The sequence below is a fragment of the Canis lupus genome, chromosome 7 (genome assembly GCF_003254725.2).
Source record: "Canis lupus dingo isolate Sandy chromosome 7, ASM325472v2, whole genome shotgun sequence".
Classification (NCBI taxonomy): Eukaryota; Metazoa; Chordata; class Mammalia; order Carnivora; family Canidae; genus Canis; species Canis lupus.
Window position 1 is genome coordinate 10,491,065 of NC_064249.1, and position 11,448 is coordinate 10,502,512.

Below are 11,448 nucleotides of genomic sequence, written 5' to 3' on the forward strand. Positions count from 1 at the left end.
CGTAGGGAATAATATAGTGGATTGTCGGGAAAATTAAATACATGTAAGCCACGGAGCATAGTGCTTTGACATGTAGTAAGTGCTCAATAAATGTTACCATTATTTCTTTTCCACTAATACTCACTGGCTTGTCGTTGTTAGCAGGGTAGGCCAGACACTTGGCATTCAGTCCAGGCAGCCTTGTGTTTGGGGCTGACTTCATTTGGGCTGCCTTATGGCCCCCAGGGGGCTGGCTGATAGACCTCTAAGCTCAGAAGACCCAGCACTGGCCCCTGCATGGTACACAGTAACTAAATTGGGTCGCCCTGGTCACCACAGACCACAGCCTCCAGCTATGATTCTTCCTCCATCCTGTCTTCTCCAGGTGGCCGGTGCTCGCAGACACCTGCCATCACAATTGCTCAGTGCCCCCCCTTCTGTGCTGTGGTGCCCAGTTTTGAGTGACACAAGCTACAGCCTTTTACTTCCCTGCTCCCCAGGGCTGGAGGGATGTCTAGAGTGGGCCAGGGCAGCTCCAAAGCTTGTTCGATTTCCACTCAGGGTTGGAGAGACCATGTGGCCCGTAGAAAGCCCTGCACGGGCCCAGGGAGGACCCTGGTTCCAGAGCCTTGGCCCGGGGAAGTGTGCAACTCTCGCCTCGCCGCGCACAGTCACACAGGTGACCAGGTCAGTTTGCAGACGTTTGTGTCTGGAGTTCTTTGGGGTTTCTATTTCTGTCTTTCCTGACTTCTACATTTCTAAGCGCTGGGTGTTCCCTCACTATCTCTCTGTCTTGCACAAACCAATCCTTGACCGAAAAAAAAAAAAAAAAAAGGTTTTGCTAGCAATGCAGAAGCACTCCACGTGTGTTGACGGACTGCCTGATAAACTGGCTGTGAGATCTCCACCAAGATCTTTAAGGAAGCTACCATCCGACTCATTAGATTCCATCAGGGCCCAGCTGAAGCCGCTCAGAGATCACTCCTTGTCAACAAAAGGCTAACCACATATGCAAATGAAGTGTTGGAGGTGTGGGGCGGGGGGTGGTTAGTAATCTGAGGGGAGAAAGGGTTTCTGGTTCATCTAGGAAGGCTTTCTGGTGTGGGGTGGGGAGGAGTGTGTGCTGCTGAAGCTGTAATTAAAACGGACGCAGTTTGACAAAATGAGAGAAGGGTGTGGTTTTAGGGCCATAACCCATCCTTTCCTGGTTCAGGTCCTCACTTGACTCATTCCAAAGTTCCCCTGCCAGCCCCTGGGAACGTTCCAGTGCATGACATCTCTCAGGAAGCTAGCTGAGGTTCCTAGAAAACATCACCCACACAGCGCCAATCTGCCACCTTCACCCCCACATCTTTCTTAGAAATCCTACCTGCAGCTAGGAATGAATGGATGGGAGGTCAAGGATTAAGCAATAACCAAATCCTGAGGTCGGGGCACCCCGGTTATAGAAATCTGGTTTCTGGTCGGGGCCACTTGCTGGCACCTACTCCCTGGGGAAAATGTGAGTTAAGGCCCAGTGGGGAAGGGGGTGTCTGAGGGGCTCTCCGGACGTCCTGATCCCTGGCTCGGCTGGCAGAGTGGGGCTGGCACGGCCAGCTGCCCTCTGAGGTCCTCGCCTTCCTGTTTTCCTCTTGGGCCTTTGAGAGGGAAATCTAAACCGTGTGTCTCTGATTCATTACTGTGAACTCATCAAGTTGGTGTTTGGTAAGAGTCCTTGGATGTTTCGGAAAGAGCTTTTGGTTTGGTTTCATTTGTTTTTGTAGCGCTTTTCCTTTGAAATAGGAAGTCTGTTTTTGCCAAGAAGAAAATGAAAAACTAGATTTGAAGTTGGATCAGAGCAAAAAAAGAAATTTACATTTTTATCCTTTTGTTTCTCTGTTCTTGACTGTGCCGTACAAAATAAGTGATAGCTAACATTTAATCTTGCAGATTGGGTCGTTATTATCATCCCCAATCTACAAATAACAAAACGAAACCCAAAAGAGGTAAGTGAATTGCCCAAGTCCACAGAACCAGGAAGTGGTAACCTGATATTCGAAGCACAGTGCCAAGGGCCCCCCCTTAGGGGGACTTAGAAACATGTTTTAATCTCTGTTAAACTCAGAAGAAAAATGTGAATTTTTAGATCTGAAGAAAATGTTTTAATACGTCATATTAATATGTCTGTCTTGGGGCATCTGGGTGGCTCAGTCAGTCCAGCGTCTGCCTTTGGCTCAGGTCATGATCTCAGGGTCCTGAGATTGAGCCCCACAACGGGCTCCCTGCTCAGTGGGGAGTGGGTTTCTCCCTCTCCCTCTGTCCCTCCCAACCCCCACTTGTGTGTAAATGTGAAAGGAAGAAATAGGGAAGTGGAAGCATTTATGAGAACAGGGATTTCACTTGGGGAAACTGAGGCAGGAGATAGCTTGTGTTGATCATCAGTTAAAATTCAGTTCCAAAACCACTTTGAACGTTTTTCTTCTACATTTCTCTCTTTTTTAAAAAATGATTTTATTTATTTATTCATGAGAGACAGAGAAAGAGGCAGAGACATACAGGGAGAAGGAGGCTCCCTGCAGGAAGCCTGATGCGGGACCTGATCCTGGTACCCTGGGATCACCACCTGAGCCAAAGCCAGGTGCTCAACCACTGAGCCACCAGGCATCCCTCTCTTATACATTTCACATCCAGGACTCAGATTTAATTATTAAACTCCATAGTAGTACTTAAATAGCACTTAAGTCCTAATTGTTACTTAAACTCATAAATGATTATCTTATATAATGACAGAAGGATAAACAGGACTTTTGTTTTTGTTCATAGTTCTTTCCTGTTGGTTATTAACTCCTATTCATTCTCTAGCAGTTGGTGTCCACTAGTAATTAGCAAATTGTCCTAAAGGTCATAAGAAACCATCTCACTTCCTTCTTCTTGCATCAAAGTGACATATTAAGCTTTGCAGGTTTCCATGGAGCAGACTGGTAGTTTACAAACAAGGCTCCTCAAAGCTGGTGCTTGGTAAAGATGCCCAGAACTGGCTTGAGGTCTTTCTCCCTGCTTTAACCTGAATATTGATAGATAAATAGATAGATAGATAGTAGATAACTAGATAGATTTACATTCCATAAAAACTTAAAGAAACGTAAGTAAGAATTCTAGAAACTAGTTTATTTATTCCAAGAACAACTTAAGATGACTTACAAAAATGGATACGACACAGCAGGATTGGAGTGGGGCAGAGCAGAGGGGGGGGGTACAGAGAGAATCTTAAGCAGGTTCCATGCCCAGCAAGGAGCCCAACAGGAGGCTTGATCTCACAACCCCGAGATCATGACCTAAGCCAAAATCAAGAGTTGGATGCCTAACAGACTGAGCCACCCAGGAGCCCCACTGCAAGATTTTTTTAAGTAAAGAAGGAAATGGAAAGAAGGGAAATCGTGGTAGGAAAAGTCAGACGTCACCATGGTAAGGTTCAGGCACTAATGCCCAAGTGGAGGGGCTGGCTGAGGGGTTAGGAAGGAGAGGCTGCACCTGGCAGACATGGTTCCCCAAAGGGTCATGTAGACACAGCCATTCTCTATCTGCAGAATAAGGAGATGTCCCCCTGGGCAGTGCCCTGAGCTCCCGATGGATGCTTGTAGAAAATGAGTGAGAGGAAATGATTGACTTTGGTTAGGCTTGTCCTTCTCTCTCTTGCCCACCATCCTTATCCTCCCCTTCCCCGGAGACCCACAGACCTTTCACAGGCTTGTCCTCTCTCTTGCCCACTCACCTGGCTGTCCGTAGTCCTCCAGCCACAACCCCCTCCCTATACTACCCTACACACGCCAGTCACTCCTCACAAACTATCAGTAAGTGACAAAACCCAGGCTTTCACACCCAAGGACCTCTACTAAATACTAATAGCTACCATTTACACCATGTGTACTCTGTGCCAGGCACTGTTGCAAGCATCTCATGTGCATTGGGTCACTGATTCTCACAACCCTACGTGGGGCATATTGCTATTAACCCCATTTGGCAGATCAAGAAACAGAGGCACGGAGAGATCAAATAACTTGTCACGGACATACAACTGAGGATAGCACAAGATTGGAATCCAGTTTGGCCCTGTGTTTTTACACACTCACCCTCTGGCCTCTGGATCTGCCAACATGTTATAGCTTGCTGGCTGGGGCTGTTACTGAGGCTGAGATCCCAGGTTTTACCCTCAAGGAGGTCTCTCGGCCTCATTCTGGTCCATCTGTTTGGTAGCTGCAGGTGGCACCTTGTGCTCTGTCCAGCATTAATTGATAATGTAGATCCCAAAGGAAACCCCAAGGTTTGAGGGGCTGCAGGAACGCAGCGCAGGCCTTCCTCACAGTGGAAAAAGCAGCTGGCAGGTTGAATATGTGAGACGGCATCATCGCTGATCACTAGTTCAATCTTACTAACACTAATAAGGATCGTGAACATTGCCATTTAGAGCCAGGTGCTGTTCTAGACTTTCGCATTCACGATCTCCTTTCATCCTCAAAGCAGCCGAGCAGGTAGGTATTATTAGTCTCACTATACAGGGGACATTGAGACCTTTGGCAGGTTGAGAGACTCCCCAGAGGGCACAGCCAGCTCCCCCCTTCCTCCTACCAGGCCATGGTACCTCTGCTCCCCACGTGGTCACCACTGTTGTGCCACCTAAACCCACGTGTACAGAAGTTCCTCCATGAGCATTCTTGGGATCTTCCTTTGCTTCAGTTCCTCAAAGCCAGGGTCCTATTCACCAGTTCTCTTTATGCACCCCTTCTCCAACGCCAAGGACCCCCAATGAAGTTCTTCGCAAGGTGAGCTCTAGTCAGATGTTCCAACTTCATGGCTCTGCTTGCATCAGCAGCTGGCATCTCTGGTAGAAATGCAGAATTAAGGAAACAGTCAAAAACCTAGTTTTCTGATCCTTTATCCCTCCCCAAATCTCCTCGCTTGCCTAGACACGCACAAAGCATGTATTTATGCAAACACCCCCAAAACATACCTACAGGTGAGTGTCCAAGACCCAGCCATGTAAACCATTATGCAAATGAGAGGGCGGCTGGTGAGGTGACTGCCAGAGCCATCTGCGTCTCTGTGTGCTCACACCCAGAGAGAACTCAAATACTGGCAGGTCAACCTCACTCCTCCAAGCTCATCCCTGCCCTGATGACTCAGGGAGAAACCATGGAGCAATTTACTCAGCAGCTTCTAAGAGTGGCCTCTTCACTACCCTGCCAACCCTCCTGCACCCCCACCTGCACCTGGCGTGGGCAGGGAGAGGTGATAATAAATGGGCTGTTACCAGCTGTCATTGCTGGGCAGCAAAATGACTGCTCAGCCTGGTTCAGGAAAACACACTCCCCTCCCTGCGAGTGATCCCCTGGGCATGCAGGGGCACGAGAAGGAAACGGGTGCCGGGTCTGGCTTCAGTCTCAGGATGAGGATGAGTCTCAGGCGTCATGAATCTGGATGGTGAAGACTGTGACAATATAGCACCAAAGTTCCCTTTTCTACCATCCCAGAGGAAACGAATTCCTAAGCAAACAAATTCAATTATTTGTGCACGTATTCCATGCATATAGGGAGCACACCCAGTGAGGACCAGGGGAATATATAATCAGTCCGCCCATGAGAGAGACTCAGGCATTTCCAAGCTGTTCAAAGGCCCTGTGGTCCAGCAGGAAAACACACTCATGATTCTCAGTGTTTTCCTCTTCGGTGGAGCAGATCCACGGGATCCTCTTAGTTAACCCTCTGTAGCTCCACTCAGTGAAAATACATCCATTTGGAAGAAGCAAAAGCCCTTGTACTTTGCAATACTTAAATAATTTACCTTCTAAAAACTCAGACTACGCTCCCTACCTCAACAATTCTGAATTAATGAGATGACCCGAAAGAACGATTTTTTAAAAAACCACAGGGGCTTTGGAAGGTATTAAGCCCTTGCCACTCAGTTTTGTCCACAGACCGGCAGCATTGGCATCACCTGGGAACTTGTGAGAAACACAGACTCTGTGGCCCTCCTGGGTCAGGATCCCGTTTCTTCCAGGGCACACTGAAGCCAGGTTGGGTATTATCTTTACGGGCAGTGACCTTCCTTGGGGAGTTTCGCTTTGCTCCAAATGCTACCAGAAGCCGGTCATCTCTGAGCACGTGCCGTGTTCTGGAGGCAGCCAGTTCTGGGCTCTGTTGAGGATGAGGGGAGCAGAGAGAGAACAACCTGAGGCATGGAAGGACAGAGCACCTGGCAGGGAGTGCACACCATGACCTTGGCATGTAGGTGGGGAGGTGCAGGGAGGGGAGGAAGCCCAGAAAGCAGATTCTCCTAGGGGGCAGGGGGTTGCGGGGGTGGGGTGGTGGTGGTGGTGTGCACCCCTGTGAGGGGAAGCACTTGTCTTTGGCACAAGCAGTAGGAATGGAAAAGAGAAGCTCCTTCGGGATGAGCACAGTGATCCACAAGGTCTCTATTTCAGCCCAGCCCTTGGGCGGTGGAGGGGCTGGCAGTGGGGGTGAGGGTGGGAGGTTAGGAGCTAGGGATCAGTCAAAGGCAAAGCCAGGCTGAGAGCTGGGCCAAGCCCCAATTCATAGCTCCTGGAGTGTCTGCTCCTGACTCACCCTAAGAGAGAATATGAGAGAAAAGGCCGTGTTCCATGGATGAGGAGATAAGCCCGGGGCTTCTGAGCTTCCAGCTGACAGAGCAAAGAAAGACAAGGGCAGATCAGGGCTGGCACTGACCTAAGACCACCCATGCCAACTGCTGCACAGGAAGCAGTTAACCAGCCAGAGGCAGGCGCCGGGCTTCCTGAGTGCCCCAGACTGCAGGGACATGTACTGAGCACTTTGAGCTCCCCGTTGAATTTCTCTTTCTTAACTGTAGGGGATGGTGGCAGCGCTCACAAAGCCCTTCACAGTCTCCTGTCTCTCCACCCTTGAATCCTTGGCGCAGTTGAGAGACGTCAACGGTCCTTTCACCAGCTTTATGTACCTCTGTGATAAATTTTACATGTAGTCTATCAATTCCTTTGGAACTCTTCTCTACTCTAACTCGGTAGCTGAGTCAAAACCTTAACACTACATCTTGTGGTATGTGTAACAGAAAAAAAAGACTAGGCAGACCCTCAGGGTTTATCAATATTGGTTCAGTAAATTATAGACATCCATCCTTGGAATATTATGCAGTGGTTAAAAAGAATGAGGTCTGTCCCAGTGTGTGAGATGGTATCCAAGATGTATTACATGAAAAAGCAGGTATCTAGTATTGTCTTATTTGTATCTAAAAGGAGACATATGCTCACAGATATGTCGTTATGCATAGAGTATTTCTGGATGTACATATTAGAAACTGGATTGTTGGCTGTTTCTAGGTGCCTGAAGGTCAGAGTGGAGAAAGAAGACTTCGTTTTTACTGCACACCATTTGGTATTCCTGAATTTCTCTGTGTGTGTACATATATTTTTCTGTGTATATATAATATCTATATTATATATATGCACATATTACACTTTCAACTCCCAAAGAATTATAGAGTCATTTAAAACGGTGATTATGAAGATTAACATGGAAAATTTTATGACATAATGTTAAGTGAAAAGGGCAAGATTCAAAGTCATTATGTGCATTCTGATTTCAATCACATGAAGATAAGGAGATGAACAAAATTTGAGAGCAGTTTTATCATAGTGCTGGGATTTTCCGTACTTAGAAAAATCAACAACAAAGTGGAGTTATAATTTGTTATAATATAATAAATATAATTTATAAGTGCACATTTGGATGAATTTTGACAAATTTATATACCCACATAACCATCACTACAATCAAGTTATGGAACATTTCCAGCATCCCAAAAAGTTTCCTTGAACCCCAACCCATTCAATCCTGGGATCAGTTCCACAATCAATGATGTGTTTTTCTGTCACTATGAATTACACTTGGCTTTTCTAGAGTTTCACATTAAGGAAATCATATAGTATGTGCTCTTTTTGTGTCCTGGCTTTTCTTTTGCTCAGCACATTGATTGTATCCATCCTCCCCTTCTTCCTTAGTAACCAAACCCTCAGCAATGTACCCAGCTAAAAGACTATACCTCCTAACCCTCCTTGCGATTAGATATGACCATATGATGAAATTATTGTCAACAAAACATAATTAAAATGGTATTTTGGAAAGTCTCTGTAAAAGTGAGAGGCAGATACCTAGTTTCTTTTCTTCCCCTTTCTCTTGTTGTTGGCCTTGAATATGGACCTGATGAATGGAACTCCAGCAGCCATCCTGGAATATGAAGTGACCTTAAGGATAATCAGAAAAGGAAAAAGAGCCTGGGTCTTTGATGACACAATGGCCATACCAGCTTGACTCCCTTCCCCTCAGACAGCTTTTACATGGAAAAATATGTATCTTGTTTAAGCACAGATGTTTGGGCTTTTCTGCTAAATATGTACTTGAAACTAACTCTAATTATGCCCTAAGCCTTCTAGCGCAAGTTGATTTTTTAAACAAATTATGCATATGTTTGATTAAAAATTTAATTTTAATATTAAAAATAAATCTTTCTACCAAAATCTGACAAAAATAGTTCAAGAAAAACATCACAGACCACTATTTCTCATGAACATAGTTGCAAACATCTTTAACAAAATGTTGGCAAATTGAATCCAGCAATATACCAAAAGAGTAATGTACCATGACCAAATGGGGTGTACCACAGGAATGAAAGTTTGATTCGACATTCAAAAATAAACCAATGTAATTGACCATATTAACAGAATAAAAGATTTTTTAAAATCGAACCATCGTCTCAATAGATGCAGAAAAAATCATTTGAAAAAATTCAATATTCTCTCATGGCTAAAAACTCTCAGTAGACTAAAAATAGAAGTGAACTTCTCAACTTGATAAAGGGTAATTCTGAAACAAAAAATAAAAACAAAAAAACCCTATAGCTAGCAACATACTTAATGGTGAAAGACTGAACGCTTTCCCTTAACATAGGGAACGGTGAAGAGATGACTGCTTTTAACACAACTATTAAATATTGTGCTGAAGTCCTTAGTCAATGTATAAAACAAGAAGAATTAAAAGGCACAAAATTTGGAAAGGAAAAAGTAAAACTTTCTCTATTTACAGGCAACATGATTGTCTATGTAGAAAACCCTAAGAATATTAAAAACAAACAAGAAAACCAATCCAATTGGACTTAATAAGTGAATTTAGCAAGGTAAAAGGATACAAGATCAATACACAAAAACGAGTACACCAGCAAAACAGATGATTGGGAAAGTATAATCTTATAAATCCTATTTATAAAAACATCAGAAAGCATGTAATACTTAGGGGGAAATTTAATGAACCATGTGCAAAACGTCTATGTTGAATATTATAAAACACAGAATATGTTTTAAAACATTATATATAAGCTGAGAGAAATTAAAGAATGCTTAAATAAATGAATAGATATATCATATTCATGGATTGGAATACTCAATATTACTAAGATGCTAAATCTCCCCAATTGGATCCATAGATGCAGTGTAATCCTATTTGAACACAGCTGTGGTTTTCAGACATTGATGAGGTGATTGTAAATTTTTTTTAAAGATTTTATTTATTTATTCATGAGAGACACAGAGAGAGAGAGAGAGAGACAGAAGCAGAGGGAGAAGCAGGCTCCATGCAGGGAGCCCGATGTGGGACTCCAGCATCACGCCCTGGGCGGAAGGCCGGCACTAAACCGCTGAGCCACCCAAGGATCCCGGTGATTGTAAATTTATATGGAATTTTTAAGATCATACAATGAATCTAAAATAGAATAAAACAAAGCCAATGCTGTAACAGAGACAGCAGAGAGGGAGGAAGAATAGTGCCTATCAGGTAACTCAGAAGCTCCTCGAGCGAGACACTATTTGAAATGCTAGTTGAGGACGCCTGGGTGGCTCCTTCGGCTCAGAGCATGATCCTTGGAGTCCCGGGATCAAGTCCCACATCGGGCTGCCTGCATGGAGCCTACTTCCCTCTCTGCCTGTGTCTCTGCCCCTCATTCTCTCTCTCTCTCTCTCTCTTTCTCTCTCATGAATAAATGGAGCTAGTTGAAAGGTGACTAAGTACTTATCAGTTGGAGACATTCATGGGAGGCATTGATCTACTTAGGTTTTCCTGATCATAAGGAATTGAAATGCATCACATTTAGTTAAATGAAAGACTTGCCCAGAAGATAAAGTCTCATAGAAATCCTTAGAGACTCCTTGTAGATTCTGAGCTTGGAGGGTAGTCCTGGATCTGAGGCTCCTCTCCTGGCGTCAGCAGCCACAGCCCCTAAATCTTTATTGTGGTCTCCTGTCTGTGTCCCTCTTCTCGTGGCTCCTCCTACCATCTGCTTTATTCTCTCTATACCTCCAGGTATGAAGCTAGAAGGATAGGTTAAAACCAGATGGCCAAAGGCTTTGTTTGGCCAGATAGGTTGGTTTTGATCATTGTAGCCACTGAAGCTTTTTAAACAAGAGAAGCAACTGCTCAGATTTGGCTTTGGGGCAGATAATTCCATTGGTGTGTGAAAGAGACTAGAGGCAGAAGACCAAGGAAGGAAGTATTCCCAGTAGGAGATAATAAAGCTCAAAAGCAGTGGAACTCAGTGAATATGGGATTTGGATAGTAGCAAGATACATCCTACCCTGGTTGAAAATTCCTCTATCTCCTTAAGAAACAGAGGGAAGGAGAATTAAAGCATCTGCATTTTGCAAAAACCCCCCAGTTGATCTTGGTTGAGAATGACTAGTCCAGACGAAGTGGCATCTATGGGGACTGAGTGAGAACAGAGGGATGGATTTAGGGACCACCAGACTTGGTGGGAGGAGTCCAGGTGACTCTGTAGTTTCTAGCAGAGGAAGCTGAGCAGATAATAGCTTCATTTTCCGGGCCTTGAGAAACAAAACGCAAACTAGGTTTATATATGGGACTGGAGGTGAGAGAGGTGGAGAGAATGTGGGTGCACGTCCCACAGAGAGCTCAGGAGTCCGTCACACTGACAGTACCAGCAGGCAGTGCCCAGAGACGGGCCGACTTCAGCCAGCCCTTTAGCTTTGCCTCCACGCCACAGGCCGAGTCTTAGACTCTGAGCAAGAACAAAGCAACTTTCTCCTTGGTTGGGCTGTGAAGGGGGTAGCGTTAGTTAGCATGGACTTCGTTAGCGCCTTGGCTTAGGATGCTGGAACAAATTGCACCAGCAGATCCGTCAGGTTCCAGGATTCCACCCTGACGGTTCTTCCGAAGAGACTTTAATGAAGGGACAATTGACAGAGATGTGGGGAGGATTTCAGGCTGGGGGGGGGCAACGAGACACATGGAGGCACCAAAGGATTTCAAGCCGTTACTGCATCTAGGCCTGAGGAGGCAGAGGGAAAGGATGGCACTACTGAGGCCCGGGGGGGACAGGGCTGTGCAGAAGATGCTAGAGTCACAGAGGAAGCTGCCGCTGCCAGAACCAAGGCT

General features: G+C 45.3%; 1 long non-coding RNA gene across 2 annotated transcripts; it reads right to left on the minus strand.

The window, feature by feature from the left end:
* Positions 1 to 3,105: 3,105 nt before the first annotated feature.
* On the minus strand, positions 3,106 to 8,827 carry LOC118355289 (uncharacterized). Of its 2 annotated transcripts, none has more exons than XR_004817452.2 (3): positions 8,160 to 8,827; positions 5,951 to 6,150; positions 3,106 to 4,837 (listed from the first exon to the last, which is right to left on the minus strand). It is a non-coding gene; the product is annotated as an uncharacterized LOC118355289 (long non-coding RNA). The 2 variants fall into 2 exon arrangements; XR_004817453.2 differs by lacking the exon at positions 8,160 to 8,827 and adding an exon at positions 6,580 to 7,004.
* Between the last annotated feature and the right edge of the window lie 2,621 nt (positions 8,828 to 11,448).